Raw genomic sequence first — 16,742 nt, 5'->3', positions numbered from 1 at the left:
TTCTGCGACTGGCGTGAAATTTGAATGTACATCAAGTTTCATATGTAGAAACATGCCTATCAACTCTCATTTATGTTGCACAACTCCTCCTTGGTTGCTTTTTTTGCATCAGCGTAGAACTCTAACTGGCCATTGTCGTTTCTACGCCCCAGTTGCAGTGAATGGCATAGTGCTGAAAATACGTTACAAGTTCCATGCGAAGAAAGAGGAACTTAACCTGTCGAGATGTGTATCATCAATACAAAATGGTGTTATTTCTAAATCATGCTAACATTTACTGTCAATAATTAACTCTGCGATCAGGTATTCTTTGCTCTACCTAGTAGCCGAGATAGCTAACTCTGTACTGTTCGAGTGTGGTACTGGAAGACATTTGGATCAAGTTTTGGATCGCAACATGTTAGGCGGTGAAAGTAGATACAGGGGAGGTGGTATCGGAGAAGAGGTGATGCGTCCACTTTGTGATCACCAAACTTTGCACCAGCGTCCTGGGACGAGTCCCAAGGCTGTTCACAGCGTCTCGTGCAGAGAAGAATTATGTCACTATTGATGCTGATGCGCCCGCCAGTTGAGGGCGTTGTTTTTGGCAGGCGCCTCAGAGCTATTCCAGAGCTGTGAACGACGTGCCGGCCTCGGTTTTCATGTGCTCGCGTTCCATCAACAACACGGACATTCCGCGACACACTGCACGCACTCATTATAGCCCCCTGTGGTAACATAAGCTGACCGGACAAAAAATCAGCCACCCCTAAAGAAATCATTACAAGAACACATCCACAAAACACAGAGGCGCCCTGCAAAATAACTTGAGCTCCAAGACCGTCCGCCACAGTAATCTCGACATCGTCGACGGCCTTGTAGACAGTCAGACGAGGAAGTCTTCCTATAATGCGGCATCTTCTGTGTGAGCGATGCAGTGCTGTTGCACGAGCGGCTGCACAAAGACTGACGCCTTCTTACCAAATTCATTACTTATATAGGAAAAACTGTTGCTTCCTTGAGGCCCTGGTTCTCGATGTATGCTTGCGCGTCAGAATTTGCGGACTTAGGCAGTAGAGCGTTATCCCGTACGCGTGCTGAGTTGTTACTAGCAACAAGCCTACCCGCTGGTCAGCCTATCGTAACTTTCAGATTGGGGAGGTATATAACAAAGATATGGGTAAATCCTATTTTACATCTACAATGCCATTGATAGTTAGGACTCGTAATCATTGTAAAATAAATGAACAGGAAGGAGTATGTATATGGATTAAGGGTGGTCTTGTAAAAAAATTGAAATTGTTCGTGATGTAACACGTTATTATAGAAATTAAATAAAATGTTCTAATTTCTCATAAATATACTACACATTGATATTGCCAAAAGCCGAGAAGCAATTGTTTTTGATCTTCTAGCTCTCAGGGGCGCTCTGGGATGCTCTCTGTGTGAGCTGTCGACTGTTGTGCAGGTACGTCGCATCCACGTTAAACCACTTGTTGAGGACTTGACAGAGCAGTTTCTCAAAACTGCGAGCATGCTGATGTCGGCATTTTACCCGCTGTTTCAACTTGTCCCACAGATTTTCTACGGGGTTAAAGTCAGCTGATCTTGCAGGCCAATCGAGATGTAAGACGATGAGGGAATGACCAGAAAACCAGTCACATATTCTTGCAGCACAATGAACTCTACGGATCTGGTCTTTAAGAAGTGGGGTATCAATAACATACTTGGTTCAAATGGCTCTGAGCACTATGGGACTTAACAGCTGAGGTCATCAGTCCCCTAGAACTTAGGACTACCTAAACCTAACTAACCTAAGGACATCAGACACATCCATGCCCGAGGCAGGATTCGACCCTGCGACCGTAACGGTCGCGCGGTTCCAGACTGAAGCGCCTAGAACCGTTCGGCCACTCCGGCCGGCTCAATAACATACTCATCATGCAAATGTTCACTGAAATACAACAGCTAATCAGAATGTTAAAATAAACATGCTGGTCCACGTTAGTGGTCACCTCATTGAGCAGGCCCAATTCCTTTTAAAAAAGCACCCCCAAAACATCACAGACCCACCTCCGACCTGAACCTGAACTTGCACACATTCAGGAGGAAATGTTTCATTTGGTCTTCGGTACACGCTCTGACGTGCGTCATTTGAATATAGAGAAAAAAGTGATCCGTCAGACCACATTACGTTCCGCCAGTCAGCTACTGCACACGTCCGATGATTTCTATCCCTCTGAAGATGCGCAGCTTTATGTGCCTGTGTGAGCAACGGTTTCTTGTGAGGCGACCGCATGCATTTCCCAAAGCAAATTTCTCTCGCTAACAGGCGGGGATGAACTCTGATTCATTGCCTGCAGCAATTCCCGTCGGGTTTGGAAGCGATTTTGATTCACAAGCCGTGAAATGCGCTTCCGGTCCCTCTCACGTGTGTTACACTTCTGTCTGTAGACACGTTGAACAGCCCGCCGCGAAACACCATAAAATCCAGCTACTTCATACACTGTATGGCCTTAGGTATGGCCAAATAGAATTGCCCCTTTTTTGCCACTCTGTCATGTCCTTACATTTATCCATGTTTACGTACAATGTCTGCTTGAAACATAAATGTTTCACAGATCGCTACCTCCTTTTGTTCTTGTAGAGGCAGTGCCCACGCCGTACAGCACGTGACCACTGTTGCGCCACTTGTAAGGGCTTAACGATTCATCTGTGCGTGCGCACTGGGGCGACTAATTTTTAGTATGGCGAGCTTAGATAAACCTCAGTCACCGCAGTTACACTACGCAGAGGAAAGGTGGCAATGTGCAGGATGTATGAAAATCTTTCCTATGTGGCTACTGCAGATACAATTTGGGATCTTCCAGCCAATTATGCTGGACGGCTTTACTTGTGGTTGGACGCTATCTGCCAGTGACCACGTGCATGGTCTTACACACATCAAAAAAAGTACTGCATCACTCGGAACCTGTACAGAAAACTGGAATAGAGATCAACATAAACATCTTTTCCGGCCCTCTTATTGCTCATGAAAACCACACATTCCATGTTGTACCGCCATACAGCGAGACCTTCAGAGGTGGTGGTCCAGATTGCTGAAGACACCGGTACCTCTAATACCCAGTAGCACGTCCTCTGGCATTGATGCATTCCTGTCTTCGTCGTGGCATACTATCCACAGGTTCATCAGGGCACTGTTGGTCCAGATTGTCCCACTCCACAACGGCGATTCGGCATAGATCCCTCAGAGTGGTTGGTGGGTCATGTCGTCCATAAACAGCCCTTTTCAATCTATCCCAGGCATGTTCGACAGGGTTCATGTATGGAGAACATGGTGGCCACTCTAGTCGATCTACGTCGTTATCCTGAAGGAAGTCATTCACAAGATGTGCACGATGGGGGCGCGAATTGTCGTCCATGAAGACGAATGCCTCGCCAATATTCTGCCGATATGGGTGCAATATCGGTCGGAGGATGGCATTCACGTATCGTACAGTCGTTACGGCGCCTTCCATGACCACCAGAGGTGTACGTCGGCCCCACATAATGCCACCCCAAAACAGCAGGGAACCTCCACCTGGCTGCACCCGCTGGACAGTGTGTCTAAGGCGTTCAGTTGGACCGGGTTGTCTCCAAACACGTCTCCGACGATTGGCTGTTTGAAGGCATATGCGACACTCATCGGCGAAGAAATAGTGATGCCCATCCTGAGCGGTCCATTCGGCATGTTGTTGGGCCCATCTGTACCGCGCTGCATGGTGTCGTGGTTGCAAAGATGGACCTCACCATTGACGCCAGGAGTGAAGTTGCGCGTCATGCAGCCTATTGCGCACAGTTTGGGTCGTAACACGACGTCATGTGGCTGCACGGAAAGCATTATTCAAGATGGTCCCGTTGCTGTCAGGGTTCCTCCATGCCATAATCTGTACGTAGCGGTCATCCACTGGAGTAGTAGTCCGAACAACATCGCTTTGGTTCACTCCGAGACGCCTGGACACTTCCATTGTCGAGAGCCCTTCCTCGCACAAAGTAACAATGCGAACCGATCCAACCGCGGTAATGACCGTCTAGGCATGGTTGAACTACAGACAACACGATCCGTTTACCTCCTTTCTTGTGGAATGAATGAAACTGATCGGCTGTCGGACCCCCTCCATCTTAAAGACGCTGCTCATGCATGGTTGTTTACATCTTTGGACGGGTTTAGTGACATCTCTGAACAGTCAGAGGGACTGTGTCTGTGATACAATATTCGCAGTCAGTGTCTATCTTCAGGAGTTCTGGGAACTGGGGCGATGCGAAATTTTTTTGATGTTTGTAGTTTCGAGTGGCCTCTCTTGGTGGATGTATTGCGCGACCAGTTGGAGTGCGCCTCACCTCAGCTTTCTCGTTGTCAGTACAGATGAATAGCACTAAATAAAAATGGCGTTTGACGAGAGCCTCCCGTCGGGTAGGCCGCTCGCCTGGTGCAAGTCTTCCGATTTGACACCACTTCGGCGACTTGAGCGTCGATGGGGATGAAATGATGATAATTAGGACAACACAACACCCAGTTCCTGAGCGGATAAAATCTCCGACCCAGCCGGCAATCGAACCCGGCCCTTAGCACTGACAGTCCGTCGCGCTGACCACTTTTTTTTTTGGTTCGTTGATGATCGTTGTGTTTGGTCGTGGCGGACGTCACATGACATCCGGTCAAGTTCGTTTGTTGATCCTTCCACTCAGTTTTTATATTATAGAGGCGAACCAGCTCTCTGACCGAACATGCTGAGCTACCGTGCCGGCGACCACTCAGCTACTGGGGGCGGACTGTATAGCACTGATTTTGTATCAGATATGTTACATGAAGTATGATCAGCTAAAACTACCAATCTTTCTGCGTGCTAAAAAAAAAGAAAAAATCTCCTGTGAAATCTCATAAACGTTATTTTTATCTCAGACGGTCCCTGAGGACAAGACTGACTCAGTCGAAACTCAGCATACCTCCAGAAATAAATGTCGAAAGTTCATATCGTCAACTGTACTAAACTATGTGGATTTCTGGGACGCAATTTCATTTTATGCCACGTTAAAAAAAGGATAATTGTTGTTACAAGTATAAATACATTTTAGTTTTCTCTTAAAATCATTAACAGGTGCTACCTAGGGTTACTCTGTCGCATGGTGACCACGGGATCCTTACACTAAAATATCGGAAAACATCGCTGATTAGATAACCACTGCCGTTCTGTCCATGGACGCATGAAGCGGATTCGGCCGACCGCCGCGTCGTCCATTAGCTAATAGTGGCATGTGGATGCGGTATGGAGAGGAGGTGGTCAGCACAACATACTCGTGTGATAGCAACCTGGCGCCGCTACTGCTCGGTTGAGTAGCTCCTAAGTTGGCATCTCGAGGCTGAGTGTACCCCGCTCCAGTCCTCCCGCTAAGGAAAAGTCTCTAGCAGTACCGGGAATCGAACCCGGTCCCTCCGTATGTCAGTCAGTCACGCTTACCATTCAGCTACGGAAGTGGAGAAAATATCCCTGAACAGCCTCCAATATTCTGTCGGTCCAGGTCGGGTTCACAGCTGCATGACAATGAAACACTTCATTTCTCACAGAACCCTTCTTTTAACAGCGCAACTAAAATCTTTGTTTTCAAATGGCTCTGAGTACTATGGGACTTAACATCTGAGGTCATCAGTTTCCTAGACTTAGAACTACTTAAACCTATCTAACTTAAGGACATCACACACATCCATGCCCGAGGCAGGATTCGAACCTCCGACCGTAGCAGCAGCGCGGTTCTGGACTGAATCTCCTAGAACCGCTCGGCCACAGCGGCCTGCAAAAATTGTTTTGTATCCTGAGTTTAGAAATGCGGTATTCCACTAAATATCCCAACAGTGGACACACCTGAGACCATTTGTCAAGAGCGGCGTACTTCTGTTGTGTGTCGAGGAAGGTCGGGAGGCAAAAATGGCCTTCGACTGATGGCGGTATACTGTAGTTACACTGAGGTGGCAAAAGTCAAGAGTTAGCGATATGTCCGTATACAGATGGCGGTAGTATCGCGTACCCGGGGTGTAAGAGGGCAGGCATTGTAATCAGGTGATCCAAGTGGCAAGGTTTCCGACGTGATTATGGCAGCAGGACAGGAATTAAAAGAATTTCAACACGGAAAGATAGTTGAAGCTAGACGCTTAGGTCATTCCGTTTCGGAACTCGTTAGCGGATTCAATATTTCGACAACCACAGGGTCAAGAATGTGCCGGGAGTACAAAATTTCAGGCATTACCTCTCGCCGCGGACAACGCAGTGGCCGACGACCTTCAATTAACGAGCGAAAGTAGCGACATTTGCGTAGAGAGGTCAGCGCTAACAGACAGGCAACACTGTGCAACGTACGACGAACGTACCCATTACGTCAGTGCGGTGAAATCTAGCGTTAATAGGATATGGCAGCAGACGACCGACGCGAGTGCCTTTGCTAACAGTACGATATCGCCTGCAGCGCATCTCCTGGGCTCGTGGCCATGTCGGTTGGACACTAGACGACTGGAATACCTTGGCCGGTAAGATGAGTCCCGATTTCATTTGTTACGAGGAGGTGGTAGGGTTCGATTGTAGCGCAGACCCCCAAAGACATGGACCCAAGTTGTCAACAAGGCACTGGTGTGGGCAGTGTTTACATGGAATGGACTGGTCCTCTGGTCCAATTGAAACGATCATCTACATCTACATCTACATGGTTACTCTGCAATTCACACTTAAGTGCCTGGCAGAGGGTTCATCGAACCATTTTCATAATACTTCTCTACCATTCCACTCTCGAATGGCGCGTGGGAAAAAGGAACACCTAAATCTTTCCGTTCGAGCTTTGAATTCTCTTATTTTATTATGATGATCATTTTTTCCTACGTAGGTGTGTGTCAACAAAATATTTTCGCATTCGGAAGAGAAAGTTGGCGATTGAAATTTCGTAAATAGATCTCGCCGCAAAGAAAACCGCCTTTGTTTCAGTGACTGCCACCCCAACTCGTGTATCATATCAGTGACACTCTCACCCCTATTGCGCGATAACACGAAACGGGCTGCCCTTCTGTGCACTGTTTCGATGTCCTCCGTCAATCCTACCTGGTAAGGATCCCACATCGCGCAGCAATATTCCAGCAGAGGACGGACAAGTGTAACGTAGGCTGTCTCTTTAGTAGATTTTTCACATCTTCTAAGTGTTCTGCCAACAAAGCGCAAAGTGAAAATGGTTATGTTCGGCTACTTGGAGACAATTTTCACGGACCTCATGCTTCTAAACAACGATGGAATTTTTATGGGTGAGAATGTGCCATGTTAGCGGACCACAATTGTTCGCGATTGGTTTGAAGATCATTCTGGACAATTCCAGCGAATAATTTGGCTATCCAGAATGTCCGTCATGAATCCCATCGCACTTTTATGGGACATAATCGAGAGGTCAGTTCGTGCACAAAATCCAACACCGGCAACGCTTTCGCAATTATGGACGGCTATGGAGGCAGCATGGCTTAATATTTGTGAAGGGGACTTAGAAAGACTTGTTGAGTCCATGTCACGTCTCGTTGCTGTACTAAGTCGGGCACAATGAGGTCCGACACGATATTAAAAGGTATCCTACGATTTTTGTCAAAGTGTAAGTTGCTTTTGCTATTTTTCGTTTTTGGTTTTGGAGATTTGAAGTTTTAACTTAGAGCCTTGGACTTCGGTATAGCCACTGTTTCAGAACTATCGCAGCCGGAGTCAGAGGTGCAATGTCGATCGAAAGTTTGGATCTTTTCGGGTCGGAGGTGAGGCTCCGTTACACGGGTAGTGAAGAGACGGCTGCTGTGAGAGCCAAGAGTGGATGCCGGCCGAGCACTCCCGGCCGCTGTTTCCCGGGCCAGATAATGGAGCCGGCGCGCTAATTTTACAGTCAACGGAAATAGCGACAGCGGAGTTTCGCGGGCGGCGCCGCTGCCGGCTGACGTGCGAGGCGGAAGGGGGCGGCGGCAGAACAGCGGCAGGGTTACGCAACACGGCGCGTCTGCAGGCCCTCCAGTCGCCTTCCACCTGGGCGCCGCGCGGGGTGCCTGCACACAGGGGACAGGGGAGGCCCCTTGCCAAACACTTGCGGATCGCGACGCACCGCCCTCGACGGCCACGCCGACAGCTGCGCCGCACGGTGGACGGATAATGAATCACGTCCGCCCCCCGCGGAACCGTGTGGCAATTCCCTTGAGCGACAAGTGACACCGGAATTTACCGCAGTTACCAATTCTACCTGACAGAAGTGAGACACAGTCCTTTATTCTGTTAATCGCACATACAGAGCCGAGTTAGTGTGCCGCGCTTGGAACTAATTGTCTTCCGTAGCAGCGCACACGACTAACATGAGCGAGGTGAGTCTTTGCGACGAAAGTAGTTTAGAAGTGGTCGTTTGTGAACTATGTTTCGCTCACCGTTCCTCGTCGCTATATGTCAATCCGATTCTAAAAACTGTCTTTAACGCTGATGGCTTTTGTGGTGGCTATGTTAACACGAAGAGTAAATAATATTATAGGATATCCCATTTACCAAACACCAGCGATATTTCGAAGACGACCTCACAAAGCATAGCTGAGGGTACTGGGTAGGTTATAGTCTATGGCCACCGCAAAATGTGTTCAACATGTGGAACCAATTTCGACAGTGTGAAAGTCATGTGAGCACGTAGTACCATCAGTGCTTCTTCAAAATTAACGTACGTTCTTTAAAAAAAGTGTATTTCTCTTTATCGCACATCTCGCTAAATTATAAACAATCTGTTGTGAAACGTAATAGCTTTACATAGGTGTTCCGCCTACATGTAATAAATAACACTCTAAATAACTAATCAACAATATGCTGCAATCCAGTCTTGTAGATACAAAAAGTCCACAAATCAAGTCTTACAGCTTCTAAACACTTGCGCGAACTTTTGATTTTCTTATACGGAGACCTCATATTCGATGAAAAAGTGTTTTTTTCCTCCTTCATAAGGAAGTTGCCGCATTGCGCCCATTTCACCAAACGTGCCAACAAGATGATCACGTAACCAGTAACGAAAAGCATTCTTTAACTGAGCGCTGCTGCTCTTAACGCCTTCGGTATCTTCGACCTTGAAAAGCAAAGGAACTTTAATCTGGGGTATATCTATACATTGCTGAAGAATTTTATAAGCGTTTAAAGCTGTATTCAGAATAATTTTCAGAGTCAGTCTGCGATCTTATGGTTTGTTGCACGTGTCATTCCTCTACATATATTCCCTCATGGGCTTTGTGGTTAATAATATGGACACTTTCAAAAGGTTCAAAATGGCTCTGAGCACTATTGGACTTAACGTCTGAGGTCATCAGTCCCCTACAACTTAGAACTACTTAAACCTAACTAACCTAAGGACATCACACACATCCATGCCAAAGGCAGGATTCGAACCTGCGACCGTAGCGACTTTCAAAAGGAACTGCAACATTCACTCAGTGAATACTACACAGACATAAGATTTGAATTTCGATAACACTTTCTTCATCATTGCTCAAAAACTGGTGCAAAATTCTTCTGGTTTCATTTTCTGGAGACTATAAGATACGTTCGAACAAGCGCCGATTTTGTTTAAAAAATTGAGTTGAATAGGCTGTTCACGAAAATGTAGTACTAACATTCATTTGCCATGTTCAATCCCGTGTTTCTCACATTATTTCAGTCAATTTTCTGTGATCTATGCATTAATGACTCGTACTATAGCCAAGCACGTGGCAGCAGAAATTATTCCAAAGACTAGGGAAGAAACCCTTAATTTTATTTAGCACAGCTCTTTCGCAAAATTAACTCTCAAAACTGTAGCAAAAAAAAAAAAAATGAAAAAAACTACGATACAGTTCCGTACAATGAATGTCCTTTCTCTAAACATTTTTATAACACGAAATAACAGCGAAAATTAATTTCCGTTTGAAAGGTACATTGAGAAAACAACACAGATTCCCTCGTAAACGTCTTTCTGGAGTGATGTCTACTTTTTTTCTTGATTTTAAAATTTTGCTTTAGAAATTGATCAGTTGGATTAAACATGATTTCTGCACATTATTAGAAATATCAGAATCGAAACTGAACCTAGTCTCTTTTCAGTCATGATGCTCTGTTGGATCTCTGAGTCTACTTAATGTTGTTTTGCAAAAAGCATCCAAGATGAAATTTTGCACTTGCCTTTTTACATTCGTTAGGGGTAAATAATTTTTTTTCAAAAAAATGTGTGAGAATTAGAGGCAATGTGTCTGAGGTTTTGTGTACTTAGTTACAGATTTTCTACTGCGTGATTTGAATTAAAGAACTGCGACATGTATTCAGCTTTTCCTGCAGGTGGAAGGGACTTTAGCCTTTAGCAGTGAGAGTTGATTGTACTGGCTTAAATAGCGATCGATTATGAAAATGTTTCGTTATTATTAGTTACGTATATCGTGTAAAACGCGTAAGTCGCACACGAAATTGCAGCAGATTATGAGTTATAGTTTCTTGCAAGATTTCAGTGACTTAAGGCTTTTTTTTCATTTTTGTTTATTTATTTATTTTTGACGCATGGTTGTCTACGCACAATGACGCATCGACAACAACTAACCAAGAAAATTATATCTTGCCACTTTAATTCCAATAAGTTGGTCTTTATTTAATTACATCGGATCCCTGCGACACTCAGGTGTATGGGCTGTAATTTAAAGTGTCTTTTTTTCCTGGCCTTATCCCATGTGTCGTCACGGGGAGGGTGTGTTAATCTGTATCTGGCAATGTGTTAGGAGAGGGTTGCCGGATGTCCTCCTTCCTGTCGCTACCCCCCTCCCCACCCCTCACCCCTTGTGTATGGCTCAAATGGCTCTGAGCACTATGGGACTCAACATCTGAGGTCATCAGTCCCCGCCCCTTGTGTATGCGACTAGTGTTATCCATGTGAAAGTGTTAGAACTTTTTTTCGAAAATAGGTAATCGTCCTTTCCTCGCGCTTTACGAGATTGGAATAACAGAAAATTGTGATTGTGGTTCGATGAACCCTTTCCCAGGCACTTAAATGTGATTTGCAGAGTATCCATGTAGATGTAGATAGAAATATTTGCGAATGGTGTAACTGAGGCGGGATGTGGATGCCAGGCAGCTATTCATCTATTCACATGTGGGAAACCGCCTAAAATCCACGTTCAGGTTGGCTTGCACACCAGCCCTTGTCGTTAATCCGCCGGGTGGATTCTATCCGGGACCGATGCGTCTGCCCGAATTCCAAAAGGGACATGGTAACGCACGCGGCTTTTAAAGCAGTACAAAGCAACTGTAGTACCATGAGAACAAGTGAAAAAATAGTGTTAACTTATCAGCTACTGGATACATGTGCAGGGAGCTTTCAAAAAATTCCGAATAACAGTTAAAGTGGGCAGAAAGGTGACCTGGATAATTAATTTGACAGGCTCATTACATAACAACTACAATAGTACGTGTAACTTTCACAGCAAATACATATCAGACTTTAATGTTGCTGTAAACATCAACTAAATTTCTGCTCTCTAGCCGCATGGGGTAGCCGCGCTGTCTAAGGCGCCTTGTTACGGTCCGTGCGATTGCCCCCGTCGGAATTTCGAGTCGGTGTGTGTGTTGTCCATAGCGTAAGTTAAAGTAGTGTGTAGGCTTAGGGACCGATGACCTCAGCAGTTTGGTCCCACAAGACCTTACCACAAATTTCCAAATTTTCTGCTCTCTAGGTCTGGTAGTTTTGAATAACGTCCACTGTGAACTTCTTATTTCGTTGCAAGAGGTATTTATGCGCAAGAAAGAGGATAATGCAGATGAAATATTACGTATCAGAGAGCTCATTAAAATGAATTGAAATGATGGTATGGCGTTACTGGCCGGGAGACCCCGCCTGGGGTATTTCGGCCACCTAGTGCAAGTCTTTTTACCTGTCGCCACTTCGGTGACTTGCTTGTCGATGATACCGAAATGACGGTGAGGGTAACACAACAGCCAGTTCCTGAGAGAAGAATATCTCCAATCCGGGCGGGAGGGCTAGAGGCATCAACATTACCCACACCACCAAATGTGGACAAAGAGTCACTGAATTCATACAAAGAATTCAAACATACGAACTTCCATAGGCCACAGACAATCAGAAATGCTAGGAGCATGTAGGCGATGAGTCCTGACCGTGGATAACAATACAAGTGAATCCAAATAACAGTGTAACGATCAAAATTTACGTTTTTCGTTGTTTTCCAAAATCACTCCACGTGAATGCCAGGTGGTTACATTCAAGGCCACGGTTGAATTCTTGTCTAATCCACGCTTTTGCTACGTCGCTAATAACTTCATCGTCAACGGAACGAAAAAATTCAAACTTTATGAACTTTTTTAACCAATTATATCAAGGTTCTTGAGCCTACGACTGCCTCATGTGGTGGCTTCATAACGGCATCAAGCTATCACTTAGCGGAACGGCAGTTCACCGTTGTAAAATTCATTGGTTCATACCAGAGGTAACGCAGAGTAGCCTTACCTTACTCCCAGAGGCGCTATTTCTCAGATGATCTCATTCTTTTTGGTCGAACAACTGAGCAGAACGAAAACAAGACTCCCTAGAAATTACACAAAGGATTTATGTCCGAAATTTTCATAGCGAAACGAAAAGTGAGCAATAGACAATTGGAGTATCAAATTGACCAGTGAGAGAGCTAGTACTACAATCAGTGTAATTAACAAAAAATAGAAAACATATTGATATTTAAATATATTGTATTTTTCAGAAAGACTTGAAAATTAAAAAAAAACTAAAAAGGATAAAATGTTTATGGAAATGAGTTGTCTAAAAGTAAGGAATAAAATAGAGTATAGAAACATTTTACGCGCCTTTGAATAATGCTCAAAGTCATGTGCAGCAAATATCATCTAGTACTCTTTACAATTTTGTGAACTTTACATTCTCATCTCATTTGCTGTGCATGATTTCGAGCACAATTCAAACGAGAGTCAAATGTTTCTGTAATAGGCTTCATTACTTCTTTTTAGGCATATCTTTTCACAAAATATTTGACCTTTTTTAATTTTTTCAAATTTTGCAAACTTGTGTATTGTTCAGTGGAACGGTAAAAAGAATCGCGTTGGGACATTCCCTCGCTTTAAAAGCGGGTATGTGATAGGATCGACTGTCAGTGTGACTTCTAGTAGCTCATTCCACATGCTACGCCGCTGGGTAAACGAGAGAACTTGAAGAGTCCTCGTCGCCTATAGATGTGTGAAGATATCTACTTCTTAAAACGATCGTTGTCTGCGTTGGAAACAGTTGTGAAACTTCCGTAATATCCTAATTCGCAAATGGAGACACACATTTATTTCCTTGTGAGTAACGTTATTAGTGTAAATCACAACAGGGGCTTGGTTGCGCTTGTTCGATGACGTGATCATAGTCGCGGCAACATCACCAAAATACGTTGACGTTAAAAGAGCAAAATTCAGTTGTTGCCATTATTAAAGAATAATGAATATAAATGAATTCGAAACTGACAATATATGTAAAGCTAAATTTGGTGCTTTTTGACTGATAATATTGCAGCACATGCAGGAATTAAATTCTCATCCTCGTGAGAAAAAAGAAACTTATGCAGGAACGTAGTAATTTAGAAATTTTGAAAGACGCTGCATTTATAAACATTTAAAGACAGAAATTTAATTCCTGATTTTTTTCAATAAATTTGTGATCAAACCATTTGGTTTAATTTCTGTGTAATGTAAAATATAGGCTAATTTCCATTCCCATGTAGTGCATTGTTCAACATTTCACCTGTTCTGGACATTTACGTGCATATAGTACTTGAATCGCTGTCTCTCTCTCTGTCTCTACGGCCAATTCCTTGCCTGCCATTGACTTACTTCAGTTAGTGTTGCAACTCTTTGACTTCCCTTTCAACGAACAAGATACTAAAGGTTCGGACTCCTTCAGTTAGCGTGTTTGTATTATAACAGTGTATTTTAAGAGTAAGACACATTAGCTGTGTCGAAACACGTGCGCAGGCAAGTGAATGTATGTCTGTATCGAGATAGGGTGAGAGTGAAGTGATGGGCTTTTATCGAAGATATTATGACATCAATTTCTAAGTATTAAACAGCTAAATCACATTCCTCTTGGAAGTCGTAATATGGACTGATAACCACGATATTGCGTACTTAATCAAGCTGGTTTGGTATTTACTTTTTTTTTGGGCAGATGCACTTCCTATTGCCATAAGGTCATACTAATCAGGGAAGGGCTGTGGTGAATGTAAAACTCGTTCACGCCACGATTCATCTAAATAAACTCATGCAGAAAGTTGAGTGAGGCAGCGCGCTGCAGACTTGTCGAAAAATTCACTGGAAATCTTCGAGTGGTTGAAAGACACTAAATGCGTCGATTTTTCTGTATATTGTTTAAGGAGAGATAGGTCCTCCAATTTGAAAAGAAGAATAAAAAATTTGAAAGTTAATTAAAAAAGTCGAATATCTTGAACAATTAAAATTACAGAAACGTAAGTAATCGGAAATTTTTATTCTGTTCCGTAAACTTAACTGTTCGATGAGACTTGTGAGAAATACACTGAAGAGCCAAATAAACTCGTACGCCTGGCTAATATCGTGTAGGGCCCCCGCGAGCACACAGAAGTTCTGCAACACGACGTGACTCGACTAATGTCTGAAGTAGTGCTGAAGGGAACTGACACCATGAATCCTGCAGGACTGTCCGTAAATCCGTAAGAGTGCGACGGGGTGGAGATCTCTTCTGAACAGTACGTTGCAAGGCATCACAGATATGCACAATAATGTTCATATCTGGGGAGTTTGGCGGCCATCGGAAGTGTTTAAACTCAGAAGAGTGTTCCTGGTGCAACTCTTTAGCAATTCTGGACGGGCGGTGTGTCGCATTGTCATGCTGGAATTGCCCAAATCTGTCGGAATCCACAATAGACATGAATGGATGCCTGTGATCAGACAGGATGCTTACGTACGTGTCACCTGTCAGAGTCGTATCTAGACGTATCAGGGGTCCCACATCACTCCAACTGCACACACCTCACACCATTACAGAGCCTCCACCAACTTGAACAGTTTCCTGCTGACATGCAGCGTCCACGGATTCATGAGGTTGTCTCCACACCCGTACACGTCCATCCACTCGATACAATTTGAAACGAGGCTCGTCCGACCAGGCAACATGTTTGCAGTCATCAACAGTCCAATGTGGTGTTGACGGGCCCAGGCGGGGCGTAAACCTTTGTGTCGTGCAGTCATCAAGGATACATGAGTTGGACTTCGGATCCGAAAGCCCATATCGATGATGGTTCGTTGAATGGTTCGCACGCTGAAACTTGCTGATGGTCCAGCATTGAAATCTGCAGCAATATGCGGAAGGATTGCACTTTTGTCATGTTGAACGATTCTCCTCAGTCGTCGTTGGTCCCATACTTGCAGGATCTTTTCCCGGCGGCAGCGATGTCGGAGGTCTTATGTTTTACCGGGTTCCTGATATTGACGCTACACTCGTGAAATGGTCGTACAGTAAAATCCCCACTTCATCGCTACCTCGGCGATGGTCTGTCCCATCTCTCGTGTGCCGACTATAACACCACGTTCATGCTCACTTAAATCTGGATAATTTGCCGTTGTAGTAGCAGTAACCGATCTAAGAAGTTCGCCAGACACTTGTTGTTTTACTTAGCCGTTGGCGACCGCAGCGCCGTATTCTGCCTGTTAACATGTGTCTGTATTTGAATGCGCATGCCTATACCAGTTTCTTTGGCGCTTCAGTGCATATTGTCAATTGTTTGTCTCCAGAGATTCCGCAAACGTTGTTTTCAAAAATAAATTTGAAGATGACAATTAACAAAGCAAAATCACCTAAAATACTCTTACTATTTAGTCCGCACATTGCTTCAAGTGACTGAATTAACTACGCTTACTACCGAAGATATGCTGACAAAAACTTTTGTCATAAGAAACAGATACAATTCCATGGCACTACATCTATGTATAGCAACATATTCGTAGTTGTGAAATTTTATTTTATCATGAAACCTGGTCGGAATAAGATCCAATAAATATTTAAACAACGTAGCCGTTCCACTCGACGAGCAGTCACAGGCAGCACCTGTCACGAGTCACGTTGTAGGAATATCGTGCAACAACAACGCTGATATCCGGCAGAATACCTCACACCTCAAAACATCCAAAAACATATGAATTACAAATTTTCTGCTCACAAGTATCCGAGCACTCCTAGATAACGCGGAATTGACTTGTGGATGTATGAGAGGCGGATCCACCACCATAAAAGGAGGTGGGGAGTATTATTTTGTCAGTATGAGGCAGTAAACAGCTGAAACGGTCGGTCAGCGTAGTTCAGTGACTTACAACGTTGAGTGGTCATTATATGTCAACTGAGTAACGGATCCATCAGGGATATTTCAGCCTTTCTAAAGGTGCTCAAATCGGCTGTTGGTGATATGATTGTCAAAATGCAAAGGAACAGCTGCAGCTAAACCAGGGCCAGACAGAGCTCACGTACCGACGGACAGGGACTGTCAAGCATCGCGAATGGTGGTTGTCAATAAGAGAATGAAATCAGCGGAAAGAATCACACGTGAGTTCTACAGTGCTACCAGTGAGAGGAATGATGACTCACGCTATACTCTGTGGCAATCCGATGGAAGAGCTTGAGTCCGACGAATGCCTAGAGAACGTCATCTA

The sequence above is a fragment of the Schistocerca piceifrons genome, chromosome 2 (assembly GCF_021461385.2).
Source record: "Schistocerca piceifrons isolate TAMUIC-IGC-003096 chromosome 2, iqSchPice1.1, whole genome shotgun sequence".
NCBI lineage: Eukaryota > Metazoa > Arthropoda > Insecta > Orthoptera > Acrididae > Schistocerca > Schistocerca piceifrons.
This window is presented reverse-complemented; position numbering follows the sequence as displayed.